We start from the raw sequence: 20,036 nt of genomic DNA on the forward strand, positions 1-20,036 counted from the left end.
TTGTAGTTTGAGCATCTGCCGATCCCGATATTTGCCGATCCGATTGCTTTTTTTTGCTCCCGATTCAATTCCAATCATTCCCGATAATTTTTCCCGATCATATACATTTTGGCAATGCATTAAGAAAAAAATGAATAAAACTCGGACGAATATATACATTCAACATACAGTACATAAGTACTGTATTTGTTTATTATGACAATAAATCCTCAAGATGGCATTTACATTATTAACATTCTTTCTGTGAGAGGGATCCACGGATAGAAAGACTTTGTATATTGTGACTAAATATTGCCATCTAGTGTATTTGTTGAGCTTTCAGTAAATGATAGTGTAGCCATGCCCAAATGCATGATGGGAAGTGGAACCATGACTGTGCGTAGTGCTACCAATTGATATATCTTCTCTGCGTTGGGAAATAACATAAGGTGTTAAGAAAAAGATCAATATCTACCTTGCTTCCACACATTGCTTCCAATGATATTTCTAATCGTAGGGAGAGGGATTGTAAAGCTTTAGCCAATTAAAAAAGGCTCCAAGGGCTGCCAAAATTCACTCTACTCATTTTTCGCTGCCTTTATCTCTCTATGTAGGTAAAACGGCGCTATTACAGATTGAGCGCCACATTGCGTGAGTGGGTCGTGCAGCGCATGCATTAATTGCGTTAAATATTTTAACATCATGTAATTTTTCAGTTCCAAGGAACACGTAAAAGACAAAAGCAAAAGGGACGACAGAGCAAGAACAGTTTCCTTCGATGGAAAAGGGAAGCAATGGGTGGAAAAGGGACAAAAAAAAAGGTGGAAACGGGAAAAAAATGCCTGAAAGTATGGCAAAATAAGGCAAATGACGAGTCCATGTTTGCCAAAGATGAATTAAAAACAGTTCACGCTTTACGACATGGTTGTGAGTGGTGAAAAGGATGCTGTCCTGGTTCCAGTCCAGACAAACAAATCCCAAAAGGCACCAAAGGATGAGTTAGAGCTACGGACGCGTGGGTGGACAAGCTGACTGCAGTGACAGATCGCTGGCATTTGAGGGTGTCAGCTGGCAGCGTGGCAAGAGGGATGAACGTGGCGCTGAGGAGCGACGCAAGAGTGAAGGACTTAATGGGCTGTTTGGCTCACTTTGGCTGCTAATGGGCTCGCCGCAACAAGGCTTTGCCCGCTGTCTCCACTCGCGGTTATGAGCCCGAGATGATTAACAGCTAATTAAGGTCCAATCTGGAGAGGCCATTAAAAGCCTCTCAGAGTAAAGGATGGCCCGCCGCGTCGTCACCGTCGTACCGAACGGCGGCTCTTTCGGAGAGCCGACGCTTCTCGCCGGGCTATAAAAGTAATCCGGTGAAAGTTATGACTTAAGCTTGTAATATTCTTTTGTTTGGGAAGTCACTTGAAAATAGCCTTGAAAAATCAAATTGTGAACTTTTCCAAATTTGTAAGGCAGCTCTTCGGAATCTTATATGAAATCATACTCGATTAACTCATTGGCTGCCATTGACGGGGCAAGAAATCCAGTGTTTCCAGTTTATCCGAATTGGACGTATATTGTGATCAATGGCAGTGTTACATCGGTACTAGTCGCACTGATTCGACACTAAAATGACGTCATCAGTATCGGCGAGTACTCGGAAATGTGCCGATGCCATTCCGAAGTTGATTATAGACGTCCAATAAGGGAGCGTCCAATCATCCTTCTGCTGTGAGTTTATCACTAGAAGACGTCCAATCCATTTAGCCAAGATGTACAGTGGGGAAAACAAGTATTTGATACACTGCCGATTTTGCTGATTTTCCCACTTGCAAAGCATGTAGAGGTCTGTAATTTGTATCATAAGTTCTCCTCAACTGTGAGCGACGGAATGTAATACAAAAAAACAGAAAATCACATTGTATGATTTTTAAATAATACATTTGCATTTAATTGCATGAAATAAGTATTTGATACATCACAAAAATCGAACTTAATATTTGGTACAGAAACCTTTGTTTGCTATTACACATAACAAACGTTTCCTGTAGTCCTTGACAAGGTTTGCACACACTGCAGCAGGGATTTTGGCCCACTCCTCCATGCAGATCTTCTCCAGAGCCTTAAGGTTTCGGGGCTGCTGCCGGGCAACGCGGACTTTCAGCTCCCTCCATAGATTTTCTATCGGGTACAGATCTGGTGACTGGCTAGGCCACTCCAGGACCTTAATATGCTTCTTACGGAGCCACTCTTTAGTTGCCTTGGCTGTGTGCTTTGGGTCGTTGTCATGCTGGAAGACCCATCTTCAGGGCTCTCACTGAAGGAAGGAGGTTGTCAGCCAAGATCTGGCGATACATAGCCCCATCCATCCTCCCCTCAATACGGTGCAGTCGTCCTGTACCCTTGGCAGAGAAACAGCCCCAAAAAATGATGTCTCCTCCTCCATGTTTCACGGTTGGGATGGTGTTCTTGGGGTTGTACTCATCCTTCTTTTTCCTCCAAACACGACGAGCCGAGTTTAGTTCAATTTTGGTCTCATCCGTCCACATGACCTTCTCCCATTGCTCCTCTGGATCATCCAGATGTTCAGAGGCAAACTTCAGACGTGTCTGGACATGCACTGGCTTCAGCAGCGGGACTTTGGGTGCGCTGTAGGATTTTAATCCATGACGGCGTAATGTGTTTCCGATGGTTTTCTTCGAGACTGTGGTTTCAGCTCCCTTCAGGTCGTTGACCAGGTCCTGCCGTGTACTTCTGGGCTGATCCCTTACCTTCCTCATGATCAGTGATGCCCCACGAGGTGAGATCTTGCATGGAGCCTCAGAACGAGGCAGATTGACCGTCAACTTCAACTTCTTCCATTTTCTAATATTCGCTCCAACAGTTGTCAACTTCTCACCAAGCTGCTTGCTTATTTTCCTGGAGCCCATCCCAGCCTTGTGCAGGTCTATTATTTTATCCCTGATGTCCTTACACAGCTCTTTGGTCTTGGCCATTGTGGAGAGGTTGGAGTTTGTTTGTTTGAGCATGTGAACAGGTGTCTTTTATACAGGTAACAAGTTCAAACAGGTGCAGTTACTTCCGGTAATGAGTGGAGAACAGGAGGGGTTCTTAAATAAAGAACTAAGAGCCGAAATATTTACTTATTGGTAATGTATCAAATACTTATTTCATGCAGTTAAATACAAATTTATTATTTAAAAATTATACAATGTGATTTTCTGGATTTTTGTATTAGATTCCGTCCCCCACAGTTGAAGAGAACCTATGATAAAAATTACAGACCTCTACAGGGCTTGCAAGTGGGAAAACCAGCAAACTCGGCAGTGTATCAAATACTTGTTCTCCCCACTGCACCCTCCTACCAATTAGCGTATCACTAGTAAAAGTTCAATCCATTTGAAGTGGGAGGATGGCAGCGAATTAACATTTGCCTATTCGCTGCCTGGCCTCCCACTTCAATTGGATTGGACGTCCATCGCCTTTAGTGTCAGACAATGAGTTAAGCAGTGACCAAGTTATGATAGAAATTACAGTGAGTGTGTGTAATTTAGTATTAAAAAAATTTTTAAAGGGATCCTCGCACACTAGAACTACCAATGGTGGATCAGTTGATATGAATCCCTTTTGTATCCACAGAAGGGTCATCTGACCCTAATTAGCATATGGCGGAAAACACAGACAAGACTGAAAAAGCAGTTTCTGCTCTTGCACTCCTCTTTAAAAGAAACTGCTGCATTTTAAGCCAAAACAACTGTTGTGTTTGATAGAACAATATGTCAATATGCTGCCATAGCAGGTTCATGGTGCATTAAGCCCCCAAACTATTTTTAGTTTGTCCGTTTTACCCTGAAAACCCCCGTTTACAGACGTCGCGCAACCGCTTTTGTTTCAACTCAGCCATTAAACGAAGGTAGTTAATTATATTTATCATTCAAAATGTCTGTTGTTTTTAGCTTAGAATCAATAATTGATCTCATATTTCGTTTAAAAAAAAAAAAAAAAAGCGACTTTAAAAAATTATTCACTCACATATTTTAAACTTTTAATCAAATTATGTCACAATGAAAAAAAATTGCGTCTGCAAAAAAGTCACGCATATCTACCTCATAACTATCGCTTAATTGTATTATTTTGTTACCGTCGCATTTTCTCCCATATGTTAGTTGAACAATAATCGATCCAAACTCTAAAAAATAATGTTCAAAAGGGTAACTATATGAAAAAGAAAATCTCGATCGCTCCTTGATGTCTGCAATTTTGCATCGCGACCCGTGTTATATTACCATGTTTCACCCATAAAATCCCCCCAAAAATCCAGCTCTGGCCATTCACAGCTGTGTCTTGACCAGAGGTTGCGCTAGACATTTTCGTTGTCTGTCATTTTGACTGACAGGGTCATAAAAATCCAGTCATAGTCTATTTTTACCAGTCACTTAAATTTTTAAAATGATAATGATGAAATATTCAATAGTATTTAGTTTTCATTCATTTTTAATTAATATTGTAACGCTTGCTTGGCGGTGAAAAATTAGACAACATTTCCCAGCTGTAAACAAACGAATAAAAACTTGTAACACTTGGATTTATGCGGTGCATTCAAACACGATTAGCAACAGGCAGCTAGTAGCAGTAGCAGAAGCTAGTTGTTGTAAAAATGATAAAACTTCGTAATTACAATCATCATCGTAATATCAATAGCAAAGGCAACAAGTCGTTTCATGCGCCAGATTTTAGGTTTCGTATTTTTTGAGCACATTACCTTCCATAACAGCGGGGGCATGACTGCAGGAGCTGTCAGTTTTGTACATCTCCTTCCCTCCCACCTGTATGATGAGTACGAGCACCCATGGTTTGGAAATCGACATGGTACGAAGCATGGAGGCCTTGGCTTGGTTCTCCACCCGCCTACATCAAAATAACATTCCCGGGATCTTGTATAAAGACCTTCCAACTTCGATTCCACCGCCATTGACTTCAACGGTAAACAGGCGGAAACGGAAGGGGAAGGAAGACATAAGGAAGTAAACCGGAAGTACCTCGGAAACTTGTCTATACACAGGCGACAATCTAGTCCACCAATTGGATGACGCGCTGGCACACCGGGTGCACCAATAAAAACCTCGCGTTGATGTGTCAATCACGGTGCTGCCGCCAGACCACGGTGACGCTACAATATTCTGACAGAATAGCCAACGACGTCATGCATTAAGAGAGACAATAGCTAATTAATATGCTACCCTGTGGTCTGGGGTGTGAATTGCAACCTGTCAAAATGACGGACGGACTTCAGTTTTTTCCGTCACCGTTTTAAAAAACCGGTCAACGACGGAAAATATTCGGTTAACGCGACCCCTGGTCTTGACAACCATTGATGCTTGCTACGTGGAGGTTTTGGATCGAAACAAGGTCAGTACGCAATAATATCTCGTTAAAGTCATGGCGTCTGTAATTCTGCTCTCACGGTCTCTCACCTCCAGATAGGGTTTTGCTGCTTAAAAAAAAAATTTTTTTTTTTTTTCCAAATTCCCTCCTGTTCAAAATTTTTCTTCCCCCAGAAAATTGAGATATTAAGCTTTCCAATGATGTCTCACACATGCATATCGGACAGTTTTGAAAGTTGGCCAAATTGGGGGTCTGCGAGCGGAACTTCAAATAACCTGAGTGTTTTCCGCCATATCTTTTGTGAACATTGAGGTCAGTCATTCCTATTCACATTCGCAAAACCACACGGTTGGATTGCTCCAATTTGCATCTTGAATGTTTGCTGTGCAGGGGTGCCTTGGCTTTGTCGGACAGTGGACAGCTCAGGCAGGCAATCGGGCGGACAACCTTTTTAACATCTTCCAAATGCTGCAGTTTGCCTACAGTACAAGGGACGGTGTAGTAAAAAAACAAAACGAAACATTTTTTATGTGGTGACATATGACACTTCGCCCTATTCCCGGGGCTAGGTGTTGGTGGTTGTTGCCGAAGCAATTTCTCCTTCCCTCCAAGACCAGCCAAGAAGTCCACCAGTCTCTCTTGTCTTCCGGTGCATGCCTGATACAACACATATGCTTTCAGTGCTGCCATGTCAATCATATTGTAGAACACGGCGACTGGCTATCTCCATGTTCCTCCGTGTTTGACAAAGCAAAGGGAACCCTTGATTTGCAAATATTCATGATGCTAATTGCAGCTATCCAGAGTGAAACCCCCCTTCGCACCTCGGTAGCAACTCCACAGGAGTGTGTAGGGGGGGTTGTCTCTCGATTGGTTGTTTGAGTGGTCTATTGTTCAACAAAGCCAAGTAGTCAGTTTGGGATCAGGGTCATTTGACGTCTTTCTGGTCTTTCTTTATAGCAGAAGGTCTTCCAGTGAAGACTTGTAGGCTCTTATAAGCCACAATTGTTCTCTTTTACTAAAATATGTTATTCGAAACACATATTTTATTGTTATTGATTTGAAAAAAAAAAAAAAGTTTTACACGCGCAATGCACGCTGGGAGTGATGACGCAGTTAGCTTGGACTGAGAGAATAGCCATGCTAGCTTGCAAGTGGAGCCAGTATGACGTCTGGCATGATTTTGTCAATTTCTGCTGCTGGTCAGGTTGTTTTGTTCCAGAGTTGTGGGATGAGTTCCCAACGTCGTACCTGCATCCAATTCCAGCTGATCAGCAGTGTCTTAAACTGATCCTCGGCGGCTTGCCGAGATATTAACTTGCTGCCATTTGACAGTTTGAATATCCCTTCGTTGCGAGTTGCATCATTGCCTTGTTTTCTTCATGTCTTCCTCTCACTGCGGTTTTCCCTCGTTTTTTTTTTTTTTCTTCCATTGATCCCGACTTACTGTCATGGACCGTTTTTGTTTCTCCCTTTTTGCGATTTCTTTTTTTTTTTGTGTGTGTGTGTGTGTGTTCAATCAACCCTTTCTCTATGTTATTGCTGTCTGTTTACTGTCTGAAGTGAGCTGCGTTTTTTTTTTATTCTGTGGTCAAGCCAACTGCACTTTTTCAGTTGAGTTTCCCTTTCAGGTTTTACCGTGCAAACAGACAACGCACATGGGTTGCGATTACTGTATTAGGAAAATCACAACTCAAACGTCACGTGGAAGTATAGTCCTGTGGTCTGCGCGCTTGTCTGTCGCACGGGAAGTGCGGGTTTGAATCCTGCTGGAGACTTCTTAAATTGCTTTTGCTGCCGTTTTGTGAAATATCGACAGTGCTTTCCTGCTCATCAGTTTTCTGCTCGGGCTGAAATTGGAAGGGAAGAATCGTCGACATGTTCATGTAGCTAAACACACAACAAACAATATAAATCATGCCAATGTTGACATGTTTTGTAAGCATCAAAAGGATTGCGTTTCTCATTTACTCGGCTACGTGACTCCTTCCCGTGCGGAAGTCTAAAGCACTACCTTTCTAACGTAACGACGTAACTTTTAGGATATTATGTTATATTATCTAATTCATTACAGGCATTAACGCTTAGGTACAGTGGGGCAAGTAAGCATTTAGTCAACCGCTAATTGTGCAAGTTCTCCCACTTGAAAGTATTAGAGAGGCCTGTAATTGTCGAAATGGGTAAACCTCAACCATGAGATAATGTGGGGGGGGGGAAATCACGTTGTTTGATTTTTAAAGACTTTCTTTGCAAATCATGGTGGAAAATAAGTATTTGGTCTATACCAAAAGTTCAACTCAATACTTCGTTTTGTACCCTTTGTTGGCAATAACGGAGGCCAAACGTTTTCTGTAACACTTCCCAAGCTTTTCACACACTGTTGCTGGTATTTTGGCCCATTCCTCAATGCAGATCTTCTCTAGAGCAGTGATGTTTTGGGGCTGTCGTTGGGCAACGCGAACTTTCAACTCCCTCCTCACCCCGTGGCGTCAAAATGATAACAAGAACGGGGAGCAAAATCCCAGAATCACACAGGGGGACCTAGTGAATGACCTACAGAGAGCTGGGGCCACAGTAACAAAGGCTAGTACATTCAGTAACACAATGCGCCGCCAGGGACTCAAATCCTGCACTGCCAGACGTGTCCCCCTGCTGAAGAAAGTACACGTCCAGGCCCGTCTGCGGTTCGCTAGAGAGCATTTGGATGATCCAGAAGAGGACTGGGAGAATGTGTTATGGTCAGATGAAACCAAAATAGAACTTTTTGGTAGAAACACAGGTTCTCTTGTTTGGAGGAAAAAGAATACTGAATTACATTACATGGGGGTGGAAACATCATGCTTTGGGGCTGTTTTTCTGCAAAGGGACCAGGACTACTGATCTGTGTAAAGCAGGGGTGTCCAAACTTTTTGCAAAGGGGGCCAGGTTTGGCGTGGTAAAAATGTGGGGGGCCGACCCTGACTGACGTCCTTTACGTACAACAATATATTTAAGCAAAATTTAGCAAGCCGTTCAGTGTGTCACATTTGCTTTATTATTTTTTTAATGAATAATTTCAACAATCTCGCAACTAGCCTTTGCGGCGTTCTCTTTCGACTCTTGGGCTCTTGCGAAATACTACTGCTGTGAAATTAAACTAGCTTCAAGTTGCTTCAATTTCTCGCTGCGTATCCTCCCTGTAATCTTGTCATACATGTCAGCGTGTCTTGTTTGGTAATATCGCCTTACATTGAAATGTTTAAAAACAGCGACTGTCTCTTTGCAAATGAGGCAAGACACAGTTGTTGCATATTTTAGTGAAGAAATAGTCCAATTTCCACCTATCCTCGAAGCGTCAGCCGTCACAGGCAACTTTTTTTTTAGTTGATTGTCGCCATTTTAGAAAATTGGAAGTAGAGGGTCACACGGGGTAATGTTGCTTAGCCCTTAAATACCTGCAACATGAAGCAATTATTAGAGAATCCCAAAATTTGAAAAATAAAGTGCTAAAACCTTTTTTTCAAATTTGTGAAAAGAAAAGTCAAAGTGAATATGTGTAATAAGCGCTCTAATATCTATAACCCATGCTAAATCATGTTTTTTTTTCTCATGGAACCTGCAGATGCATGTGTCGACTTGCATCCATCATTTTTTGTTCAAAAAGAAATGTCAAAATTATAAATTAGTCTGAAAATCATGAAATTTTAGGTGTATCAAATGCGATGCATTTGGCAGTAAAGAGTTAAAGTGCTGCTGCCTTTTAGTGGGTAAATGACGAGCAGCATTTCGTGTGTAAGCTACTTCATATGCTGGTTGCAGTACTGCTGACCAATTTATTAAGTCTGTGTGCGGGCCAGATGTTATTGATTTTATGACAGAGGCTGGGGACCGGATGAAATTTGACCCCGGGCCGAATTTGGCCCCCGGGCCGGACTTTGGACATGTCTGGTGTAAAGGAAAGAATGAATGGGGCCATGTATCGAGAGATTTTGAGTGAAAATCTCCTTCCATCAGCAAGGGCATTGAAGATGAGACGTGGCTGGGTCTTTCAGCATGACAATGATGCCAAACACACAGCCAGGGCAACAAAGGAGTGGCTTCATAAGAAGCATTTCAAGGTCCTGGAGTGGCCTAGCCAGTCTCCAGATCTCAACCCCATAGAAAATCTGTGGAGGGAGTTGAAAGTCCGTGTTGCCTAACGACAACCCCAAAACATCACTGCTCTAGAGGAGATCTGCATGGAGGAATGGGCCAAAATACCAGCAACAGTGTGTGAAAAGCTTGTGAAGAGTTACAGAAAACGTTTGGCCTCCGTTATTGCCAACAAAGGGTACATCACAAAGTATTGAGATGAACTTTTGGTATTGACCATATACTTATCTTCCACCATGATTTGCAAATAAATTATTTAAAAATCAAACAATGTGATTTTCTTGTTTTTTTTTCCAAATTCTGTCTCTCATGATTGAGGTTTAACCATGTTGACAATTACAGGCCTCTCTAATATTTTCAAGTGGGAGAACTTGCACAATTAGTGGTTGACTAAATACTTATTTGCCCCACTGTATATTGAATGATTCAAATGTATTTGGCCCTTATTTCAATCTGGTTTTATGAATTAGGTAATTTGCATGTAAAATGCGGTTCATTATACGAAAAATCATGACACGAAAACAACTTGGAAACCATTTAGTATTTTGAGGTACTACTGTACAAATAAATGAAAAAAAAACATGGGAATTTTTTATTCGACTAAATGAATATGAAAAAGATGTTCAACACATGGGATCAACTTGATCCGGAGAAAGCGAAAGTATCCGCGGCGTTTCTTCCCACGTTGCCGAACTCTGACACGGGCGGCCATCCATAACGAAGCGTCAAGCGACGTCTGTTTAGGTTATCCGACCTGGCTCGTAAACGTCATTCCCGGCAGCTTGTCGGGACGCGCGTGTGAGCCGAGCCAAAGCACCGCAAGACCGAGACGTACTTACTGACTGACTGAGTGAGTGTCGGTAGCGCTCAGCGTTAGCCCCACGCTAATCTGCTCTTCGCTGCCGCGCGGCGGGAACGGCGATCTGGCTAATGTCAGACGGCGCTCGGCGGAGGAGGATCCCGGGAATTTACGACCCCCCTCTCCGCCTGTTTCGCTCGGTGACATCACGGAGGGAGAGCCTGAGAAATGCGTTGATCTACTGCCGCTGACATCCCGCCTCGCTAATGTCGTCCTCTCAGATAACTCCTTTCTTCTTCTCTACGTCTGTGTCCTTATCTCGGTGTCTGCTCAACGGACAAGTCGGCTTAGATGTTTTGGCTTCTGTTGAACTTTTCAGCGAGCCGAGAGCACTCGACGTTTCCCGCCAAAGGACAAACAGAACATGAAAATATTGTTATGGCCGCTAGGAGCTATTTTCCCGCTTGTATAACTACAAATTTGTCCATAAAAACTAACTATTGGGGAGAAATCTGATATTTTTAGAGGTTGAAGTAGGCTTTGTTATTTCTACTGGCAGCTGTCTTACTTTTTAATTGATTGGACATCTAGTGCCATCAGTGGTGGCCAATGAGTTAAAATCTTAAAGTGATCCTCGATCTTTAAAACAAGTAATTCTTAAAAGATAAATGTTGGTATGAGTTATAATAATTTGATATTAAATCCCCTCTTAATGTTTTCGTTTTACCAAAGTTTGTAAAATTATTTTAAGTGATAGGTCGCCATTTTTGTTACGTCGCAGCGCGTGACGTCACTTGGCCCGTTGCCGAACTTTCAGCGTGTCACTCTTAGCTACCCCGACATGTCGTCGGTTCTGCCCTTCCAATTTGAACCAGATCGGAAAAGTGAAGAGCAGGACAGCACTGTCGGTCGTTCACAAGACGAGCAGCAAAGGCTAAATGAGAGCAGGAAATACAGTACCTGATAAGACGAGGTAGGAAAAACTGGTGATGTACTCGCGGCAAGTGCGTCTCAATGATAACGGAGCTAGAGAGTGTATGCTGTTGAGAACACCGGTTTATGTTCCTCAAGGTAACCTATTGCGTTTTCAAACTTATCCCAGTATAATTATGTAGTTTTTTAGCATCCAGAGCTGTCGTGTGCTAACTGTCCTCATTAAATTTGTCATCTGACGGGAACAAATCCTGGAATCGAGTGTAATCCATGTCTTGTACATTTTAACGCGTGGTAGGTAGGACACGTGAATAAAAGTACCAAAAGGGGGAGAAGCTTCCATTTATGCACATTTATTCACAAAAAATATTTCCACCTTGACCACTCGTCACTCGGGAGTTCAGCGGTACACGCACACGCGTTCCCAGATGAATTCCAACATAAAAGTAATGTCCATGTCAGGGTCACTGTCGTAACTGTAGCGTGCTATAGTGCTTTAATTATTTAGTATGATTTGGGGAAAACTCCCACGAAGAATAGTCAACAAAAAAGATAACAATAGTAATCCAAATCTGCGTTTTTCACTCACTCGAAGATCCAGGAATTAGACCGATCCCATGGCAACTTTGCAGCCGCGATCAGGCCGTCAAATCCACAAAATAGACGATCTGAAAAGCCGCTGCGGGACCGTCGAATCCGGAAAATAAATAGTCGAAACCAATATTGCAGATGCGGTGGGACCGTCGGATCCAGAAAATAGACGGATCCCTTACTTGACTAAGGATCCAGGAAAAATGTGAGAAGCTTCCACTTATGCACATTTATTCACAAGAAATAATAATTCCACCTTGACCACTCACGTCACTCCCCTTGTTTCAATTTGACTGGAAATTGCATCCAAAAGCAGCACATCGTGGTATTTTACTTAGCAAGTTTAGGCAGCAATACACAATTGTTGTATACGCTACACATTTGGAAAGATCCCCTTTATGTCATCACTGCGAGCCCGCAAAACATGGCGCCAACTATCGGTCAAAATGTGTTCTAAATATTATAAAATATTGCCATTGATTTAACATTTTATGTGTTTCTAACAATATATTTTAGTTAGGACTGTCAAACGATTAAAATTTTTAATCGAGTTAATTACAGCTTAAAAATTAATCGTAATTAATCACAATTCAAACCATCTATAAAACATGCCATATTTTTCTGTAAATTATTGTTGGAATGAAAAGATAAGACACAAGACGGATATATACGTTCAACATACGGTACATACAGTAAGTACTGTATTTGTTTATTATGACAAATCAAGATGCCATTAACATTACCATTCTCTTAAAGCGATCCATGGAAAGAAAAACTTGTAGTTCTTAAAAGATAAATGTTAGTACAAGTTATAGAAATTTTATATTAAAACCCCTCTTAATGTTTTCGTTTTATTAAAATTTGTAAAATTTTCAATCAAAAATAAACTAGTAGCTCGTCATTGTTGATGTCATTACACCATGCTCACTCCCCAAACCCATAAAATCATTTGGACCAACAAAAAACAGGTAACAAGTAAAAAGCGGACATTACACTGCTGTCATTTTAATCTGAGCGGGGCATGGGCGTTAATTGCGTCAAATATTTTAACGTGATTAATTTGAAAAATTAATTACCGCCCGTTAACGCGATAATTTTGACAGCCCTAATTTTAGTACAAGACAACAATTGTGGTTTATTAGAGCCTACATGTATTTAAGGTAGAGGATCACTTTAAGTATTGGGATTATGTGTGATACTTTCAGAGGTTGATGTAAGCATGAGTAGATACGTACATCCACATACATTCTGGGGGAAGACTGGTCGCTTTTATCACTTTTCAAAGACTGATTTTGTCCTAAAAGAACAAAATGTTTTTGTTATATTTGTGATACTTTCAGAGGTTGAAGTAGACATAAGTAGATATGTCCTCATTGTTGTCTTCATCAACCATGACGATAACGAAAATATTTTGTCAACGAACACATTTTCATGATGATGAGACGATAACGAGATAAAGTGTGTCCGAGTAGACCAAAACATAATGAGACAAATGCTAGTTTATGTCTGACGAGACAAGAATCTGACATAATTTCTGTCATATCTTCACAATGTGTGACATTTTCTTGTTGTACGTATAGTTAGTCAGCTTGTATTGTAGCAGTGTTTCGTCCGTTTCACTGATGTGACATGTCCTGCGGCCCCCCACTGATGTTTAGGATGTCCGTTAAGCTTGGTTTGCTTTTTTGAAACACATGGTGAGATTTGTTTTCTTAGCTTAGCAAGAGAGAATATGCAATGTTCCTTTAGCCTTCAAAGGTCTGTGCGAAGTGATCATCACACACTAAATGTAACTCGTAGCATTAGCATTGCATACGCATTGGTTTGCTATGTGGGGCAGGGCGGCCGTGGCACAGTTGGGAGATCGAGTTGTCCTGGGACCCAAGGGTAAGCGGTTCGTTTCCTGGATACGACTGCCCATTGTTGAAGTGCCCTTGAGCAAGGCACTGAACCCTAATTTGCCCCCAATGGGTTGGGAGCGCCTTGCATGCCTGCAGCACCAGGGTACCCGCGGGTAGGGATGGGAATTGATAGGATTTTTACGATTCCAATTCCATTATCGATTCTCATATCGATTCTAATTTGGGGAAAAAGAACAAACGTTTTGATTGGCATCGAGTTTGTTTACTCAGAAGTCACAACCTTACAAACTCGCAACGAGAACAAAAGAGGCCCAAAGCCTCAATGTTAACTGTGGCAATAAGTGGCAAATACACAAGAATGTGTAACATTTTACTGAAACATTTATCTAATAGAAATCAAAAACCTATCTCCCAATATATACCAATATTTTTTTTCTGCCTTTGGCAATATGTGTTAAAGCAGACTTTTTCCTGTGACGGCCACATAACTTTTCCCTTCTCTGATGAGGGGCCGGGGTCAGTTTGTTACAGAAAAAGTGTGACGATTGCAGAAGTGCATAAATGTAAAAAATTATTGTTTTTCAGAAAGCCACAATCAAATAACCCTTTCTGGATTCTTTATAATAATAATAATAATAATAATAATTGATAATAAAAACACTATTAATTAAATAGATAATAACCAAATAACCCTCTCTGAATTCTTCAAGGAAAAGGCCAGAAAATAAATAACACGATTGAGAAAAAAAAAAAAAAAAATCTAAATGGCCGGACCAAATGTGGAGGCGGGCCGTATTTGGGCCGCGGGCCGCAGTTTGAGGACTACTGGAGAGCGCATACACCCAAAGAAGAAATGCCGCATCCAAGTGAGTGAGAGAGGGAAACACTTCTACGAGCCTACGTTCTTTGTTAATGTTAATATCTACAGAGGCAACGCCTGTATGTATCATCTTTTTTGTTGTTGTTGTTGTGTTTCCACTCGCGATCGGACACTTAAATCCAGTTGTGTAGTGGTTTGAACGATGTGCTAATGCTAGCGAACGAATGCTAACCATACTGTTATTAGCAGCTAATCATCGCTGATTTACGTTGATGCAAACCTGTTTGTTATTGGGGACGAAATTGATTTGTTTCATTTCTATTCTTAGTTTCACTCTTCAAGTGATGGTTGAATAAAGTCAACAAATTATACCAACGTCTTCTGCATCGTCATTTGGGAGTTTGGCTAGCTGTATAGCCAGGACTGAGCCTTAGCCTCTCTGTGTGGACAGCGCAGTCGTATTCCCTCCCGATGCAGTTATCTCCACCTTGCAATGACTGCAAGTCGCTTTGTTGTAATTTTTCCTCGTGAAGTGAAGACACACTTTCGAGCGTTTGAACCTACGTGCTGTCTTTGTTATGTTTATGGCTGCAATGCTCGTGCTTACCCGTCGTAACCTTTCATTTTCACACTCTTTCCTGGTGACGTGTAGTCAAACTTTGGAGCGAGTGGTTCTTGGCGCCATGCTAGTTTGATGCGTCTGGACAACAACACACGTCACGACGCAATACGCGTCTTTAGGAATCGTTAAAGGGATCGTTCAGGCTTTTTCATTGTGATGTCGAGGCCTCGAAACACTCGGAACCGGTTCCGAATTGGAATCGGATTTCGATTCCCATCCCTACCCGCGGGTAATTAAAAAGGCATTGAATTTAGTTTTCCATTATTAAAGGTAAAAGTATTAAATTAGCTGTCGTAAGTCTGGAATTTTTTCACCGTGGTTTTAATTTTCAGGAACATCTCAGTGCAACCTAAATGTGACGTGACGAAGTTTTTTTTGTTTTTGTTTTTAATCCATAATGAAGATGACGCGTAGAATTTTTACGATGCACTGCACCTCGTGCGTGCACGCCTTTAGCATCAACAGCAGGCAATCGCACAGTACCAGGCCCGGAGTGACTAATCGGGAGAACCGGGACAGTTCTCGGTGGGCCGGCCTGACGTTTGGGCTGGTCGTAATACACATTTTTAATGAAGCTTTCAGTTAAACTATTTACTAACGGTGTCACGCCACCCCGCTTTGCGCGATAAATTGTGGCCCTTCTAGCATTCCGTAGTTTGAAATTCGATACCTCGCAACAGGCTCCCTCTCATTCTCCAATGCAAAGAGTATCATGATATCATCCTGTTGACTTGATTCTGGAAAAACTTAATTTTGGGTTTTAATGGCCGAAATGGGGCACGTTGAGGCGGCATGACGAGCGTGAACCCGTCTGGCTGTTGGCGCGACCCATTATCGTTGTTTTTGAGCATGTTTGGATAAAAGTACAGCGATAAACCGTAAATGAACATGCAGAATGAAATATTTTTCATGAGAGCACCACTAAAACTTCCACCATGGAGGCTCCAGACACTATTTTTGGGCACAAAGACGGAGGATTGGGGTGAAATCCACGTTCTCAGGCAAAACATAAGTTGGGCATTTTAACCCAAAACATTGCACTCTGAGGTGGACTGATGAGCGTGAAATACCCTGAAATACACAGGTGTCTGAACTGTATAAGTGCATTGGGAGACAGCCGTTTTGGTGAGTTCAATTATTCTTTCAATCAATCATTCAATCTTTCACATTTAATTGCGGTAATTTTATGTCATGAATAATATGAAAACACTCGTAAGTAATGATATATTACATTACTTTTTTATTTATTTAAACTATATACAGTACGCCCCCCAAATTTTGAATATCAAGTAGAAGTTGTTTTATTTTGGTAGATTAAACCAACAAAACTGAGTATGTCAATTTGCATGTACCACAAACCCCCAAAAAAATGAATATGATGAAAAGCTTCAGTTTTGTACACACTTGCCACATGTGTAATTCAAAACACCTGCAAAAGGTTCCTCATTCTTTAAAAAGTCAGTCTAATATGAGATAAAATTATAGCTAGTACCCCAAAAATAAAATGGTAACTTTACACAGAACCTGCGCTTGAGCCCTTGATCTCAGAATTGTCAGTGCACATGCTCTTCCTCTGTGCCTCCCTTTTTACAAGTTATTTGGGGAAAATTCATATTTGATTCATCTTTACAAGTGTAAAGTGTAAAGGAAAACTCTTTTCTTGTTTCTAATGAGGCTTAAATTTGATGAACTCCTGTGCTAATAGGTGTATTTAGAAATTGAAATATATAATTTATGCATTTTAAAAAATCGCAAGTTTACTATTGACAGCATGCGATTAGTCGCGATTTAAAAAAATTAATCGCTTGACAGCACGATTATTATTACAATATTTTAATAAGGTAGGTCATGACATAGAGGGCCGGTCTGTGGCAGAAAACTTTTTGTTTTAATTGTATCTTCAATAAATGTGCAAACACACTTAGTAATTGAGGTTAAATTTGATGTTCAGTGGTTTATTTTTTTAATATGATTCAATATTATCTAAATGATGGGTGCGAGAAAAGTATTAATTTTCAGTTGAAATGGCATTAAAAAAGGTCTTAAAAGTCTTGAATTTAGATTTATCAATCCTGGGGGGACCCTGAGCACCATTGGTGGGTAAATGTGTGCTAATGTAAAGCGCTTTGGGCATAAATTTGCTATATAAATTCCCCCTTATTTATTATTTAGTATGACCATTAACTTTAGCGTAGCAAATGTCCTCATAAAGTTGTTTTAATATCAAATTAGTATAACTTGTACTAGCATTTATGTTCTAAGAACTACATGTCTTTCTATCCTTGGATCCCTTTAAACTCACCGGCAAGTTTTTTTTAAACATGCAGTTCGTGGCTACCAGGTCGTCATGTTATCATCATGAAGTTGCCGTTGTCCTTGTAGATGCTACAATATGTGCTTGTCTGTTAATGTTCATTCGAAATTGTTGGAAACTATTATTTACAGTGCCTTGCAAAAGTATTCGGCCCCCTTGAACCTTGCAACCTTTCGCCACATTTCAGGCTTCAAACATAAAGATATAAAATTTTAATTTTTTGTCAAGAATCAACAACAAGTGGGACACAATCGTGAAGTGGAACAACATTTATTGGATAATTTAAACTTTTTTAACAAATAAAAAACTGAAAAGTGGGGCGTGCAGTATTATTCGGCCCCCTTGCGTTAATACTTTGTAGCGCCACATTTTGCTCCAATTACAGCTGCAAGTCGCTTGGGGTATGTTTCTATCAGTTTTGCACATCGAGAGACTGACATTCTTGCCCATTCTTCCTTGCAAAACAGCTCGAGCTCAGTGAGGTTGGATGGAGAGTGTTTGTGAACAGCAGTCTTCAGCTCTTTCCACAGATTCTCGATTGGATTCAGGTCTGGACTTTGACTTGTCCATTCTAACACCTGGATACCTTTATTTTTTAACCATTCCATTGTAGATTTGGCTTTATGTTTTGGATCATTGTCCTGTTGGAAGATAAATCTCCGTCCCAGTCTCAGGTCTTGTGCAGATACCAACAGGTTTTCTTCCAGAATGTTCCTGTATTTGGCTGCATCTATCTTCCCGTCAATTTTAACCATCTTCCTGCTGAAGAAAAGCAGGCCCAAACCATGATGCCGCCACCACCATGTTTGACAGTGGGGATGGTGTGTTCAGGGTGATGAGCTGTGTTGCTTTTACGCCAAACATATCGTTTTGCATTGTGGCCAAAAAGTTCAATTTTGGTTTCATCTGACCAGAGCACCTTCTTCCACATGTTTGGTGTGTCTCCCAGGTGGCTTGTGGCAAACTTTAAACCAGACTTTTTATGGATATCTTTGAGAAATGGCTTTCTTCTTGCCACTCTTCCATAAAGGCCAGATTTGTGCAGTGTACGACTGATTGTTGTCCTATGGACAGACTCTCCCACCTCAGCTGTAGATCTCTGCAGTTCATCCAGAGTGATCATGGGCCTCTCGGCTGCATCTCTGATCAGTTTTCTCCTTGTTTGAGAAGAAAGTTTGGAAGGACGGCCGGGTCTTGGTAGATTTGCAGTGGTCTGATGCTCCTTCCATTTCAATATGATGGCTTGCACAGTGCTCCTTGAGATGTTTAAAGCTTGGGAAATCTTTTTGTATCCAAATCCGGCTTTAAACTTCTCCACAACAGTATCTCGGACCTGCCTGATGTGTTCCTTGGTTTTCATAATGCTCTCTGCACTCTAAACAGAACCCTGAGACTATCACAGAGCAGGTGCATTTATACGGAGACTTGATTACACACAGGTGGATTCTATTTATCATCATCGGTCATTTAGGACAACATTGGATCATTCAGAGATCCTCACTGAACCTCTGGAGTGAGTTTGCTGCACTGAAAGTAAAGGGGCCGAATAATATTGCACGCCCCTTTTCAGTTTTTTATTTGTTAAAAAAGTTTAAATTATCCAATAAATGTTGTTCCACTTCACGATTGTGTCCCACTTGTTGTTGATTCTTGACAAAAAAATTAAATTTCATATCTTTATGTTTGAAGCCTGAAATGTGGCGAAAGGTTACAAGATTCAAGGGGGCCGAATACTTTTGCAAGGCACTGTATATGTTTATTTTTGGACTAAGACGTTTTAATTTTTACAAACTAAAACATTTTGAGTATTCGTCAACTAAAACTATATTCAGCGAGGAAAACTAGACAAAGACTAACACATTTTGAAATGACTAAAATATGACTAAGATTAATAAGTATTTTGTCTAAAAGACTAAGACCAAAATTAAAATGGCTGCCAAAAACAACATTGGTTAAAGTATTCGCTTCGTTGAAAAATAATTCTCAGTATTTGTAGTTTGAGTTACAGCGCTTCTGTAATATAAGTGTACCATTCTTTTCCCTCTGTTTATATTCTAGATGTACAGGATTAACATCCGTGTTTGTTACCGAAGTCCAAAATGTAACCCAAAGCAGTCGGTGCATTAGTTTCGCCCATTTACTTCTCAATCAGCAATGTTTACTTGCTTGTCCCGTGCCGTAAATTGGACCACTTAGTTCTCCCTGGCCTGACGTGGCGTGTTTGTTTTGAGGAGATACCGCCCCAATCACTGCTCGTTGGGATTCTTTTCCACATGACGGTCTTCTCTCCGAGCGGACGAAGGCGCCGGAAGATTCGGTTTCGAGTTTCGGGCTGCCGCCGACTGCCGCTGTTGACCCGCGGCCGCAACTCTTGCAGTTGTGACCCGTCTAATTAGCCAAGCAGGTTGGAAGTTGGGTTCAGAAACTCCATCTGCGGTTCTCGAATGTGAATAAAGGAAACGGCTGCGGCGAGGTTCTGCTTCCTGACGTCACCCCTCCCTCTTCGCTCCGTGTCGAGGCGGGCCCCTCGGTCCGGGCTTGGAGGATGACAGTCGGCTTCTCATTTACAGCGAGTTAATAAGCCCTTTAATCAGAGCGCTTGTCAACCT

At 41.3% G+C, this 20,036-nt stretch overlaps 1 protein-coding gene across 7 annotated transcripts in view; it reads left to right on the forward strand.

Annotated features, from left to right (window-relative positions):
• Positions 1-20,036, forward strand: part of lrba (LPS-responsive vesicle trafficking, beach and anchor containing) — a 442,809-nt gene that overhangs the window by 333,783 nt on the left and 88,990 nt on the right. The window lies entirely within an intron of this gene.

This window comes from Corythoichthys intestinalis, chromosome 8, assembly GCF_030265065.1.
Source record: "Corythoichthys intestinalis isolate RoL2023-P3 chromosome 8, ASM3026506v1, whole genome shotgun sequence".
In the NCBI taxonomy this organism is placed as follows: domain Eukaryota; kingdom Metazoa; phylum Chordata; class Actinopteri; order Syngnathiformes; family Syngnathidae; genus Corythoichthys; species Corythoichthys intestinalis.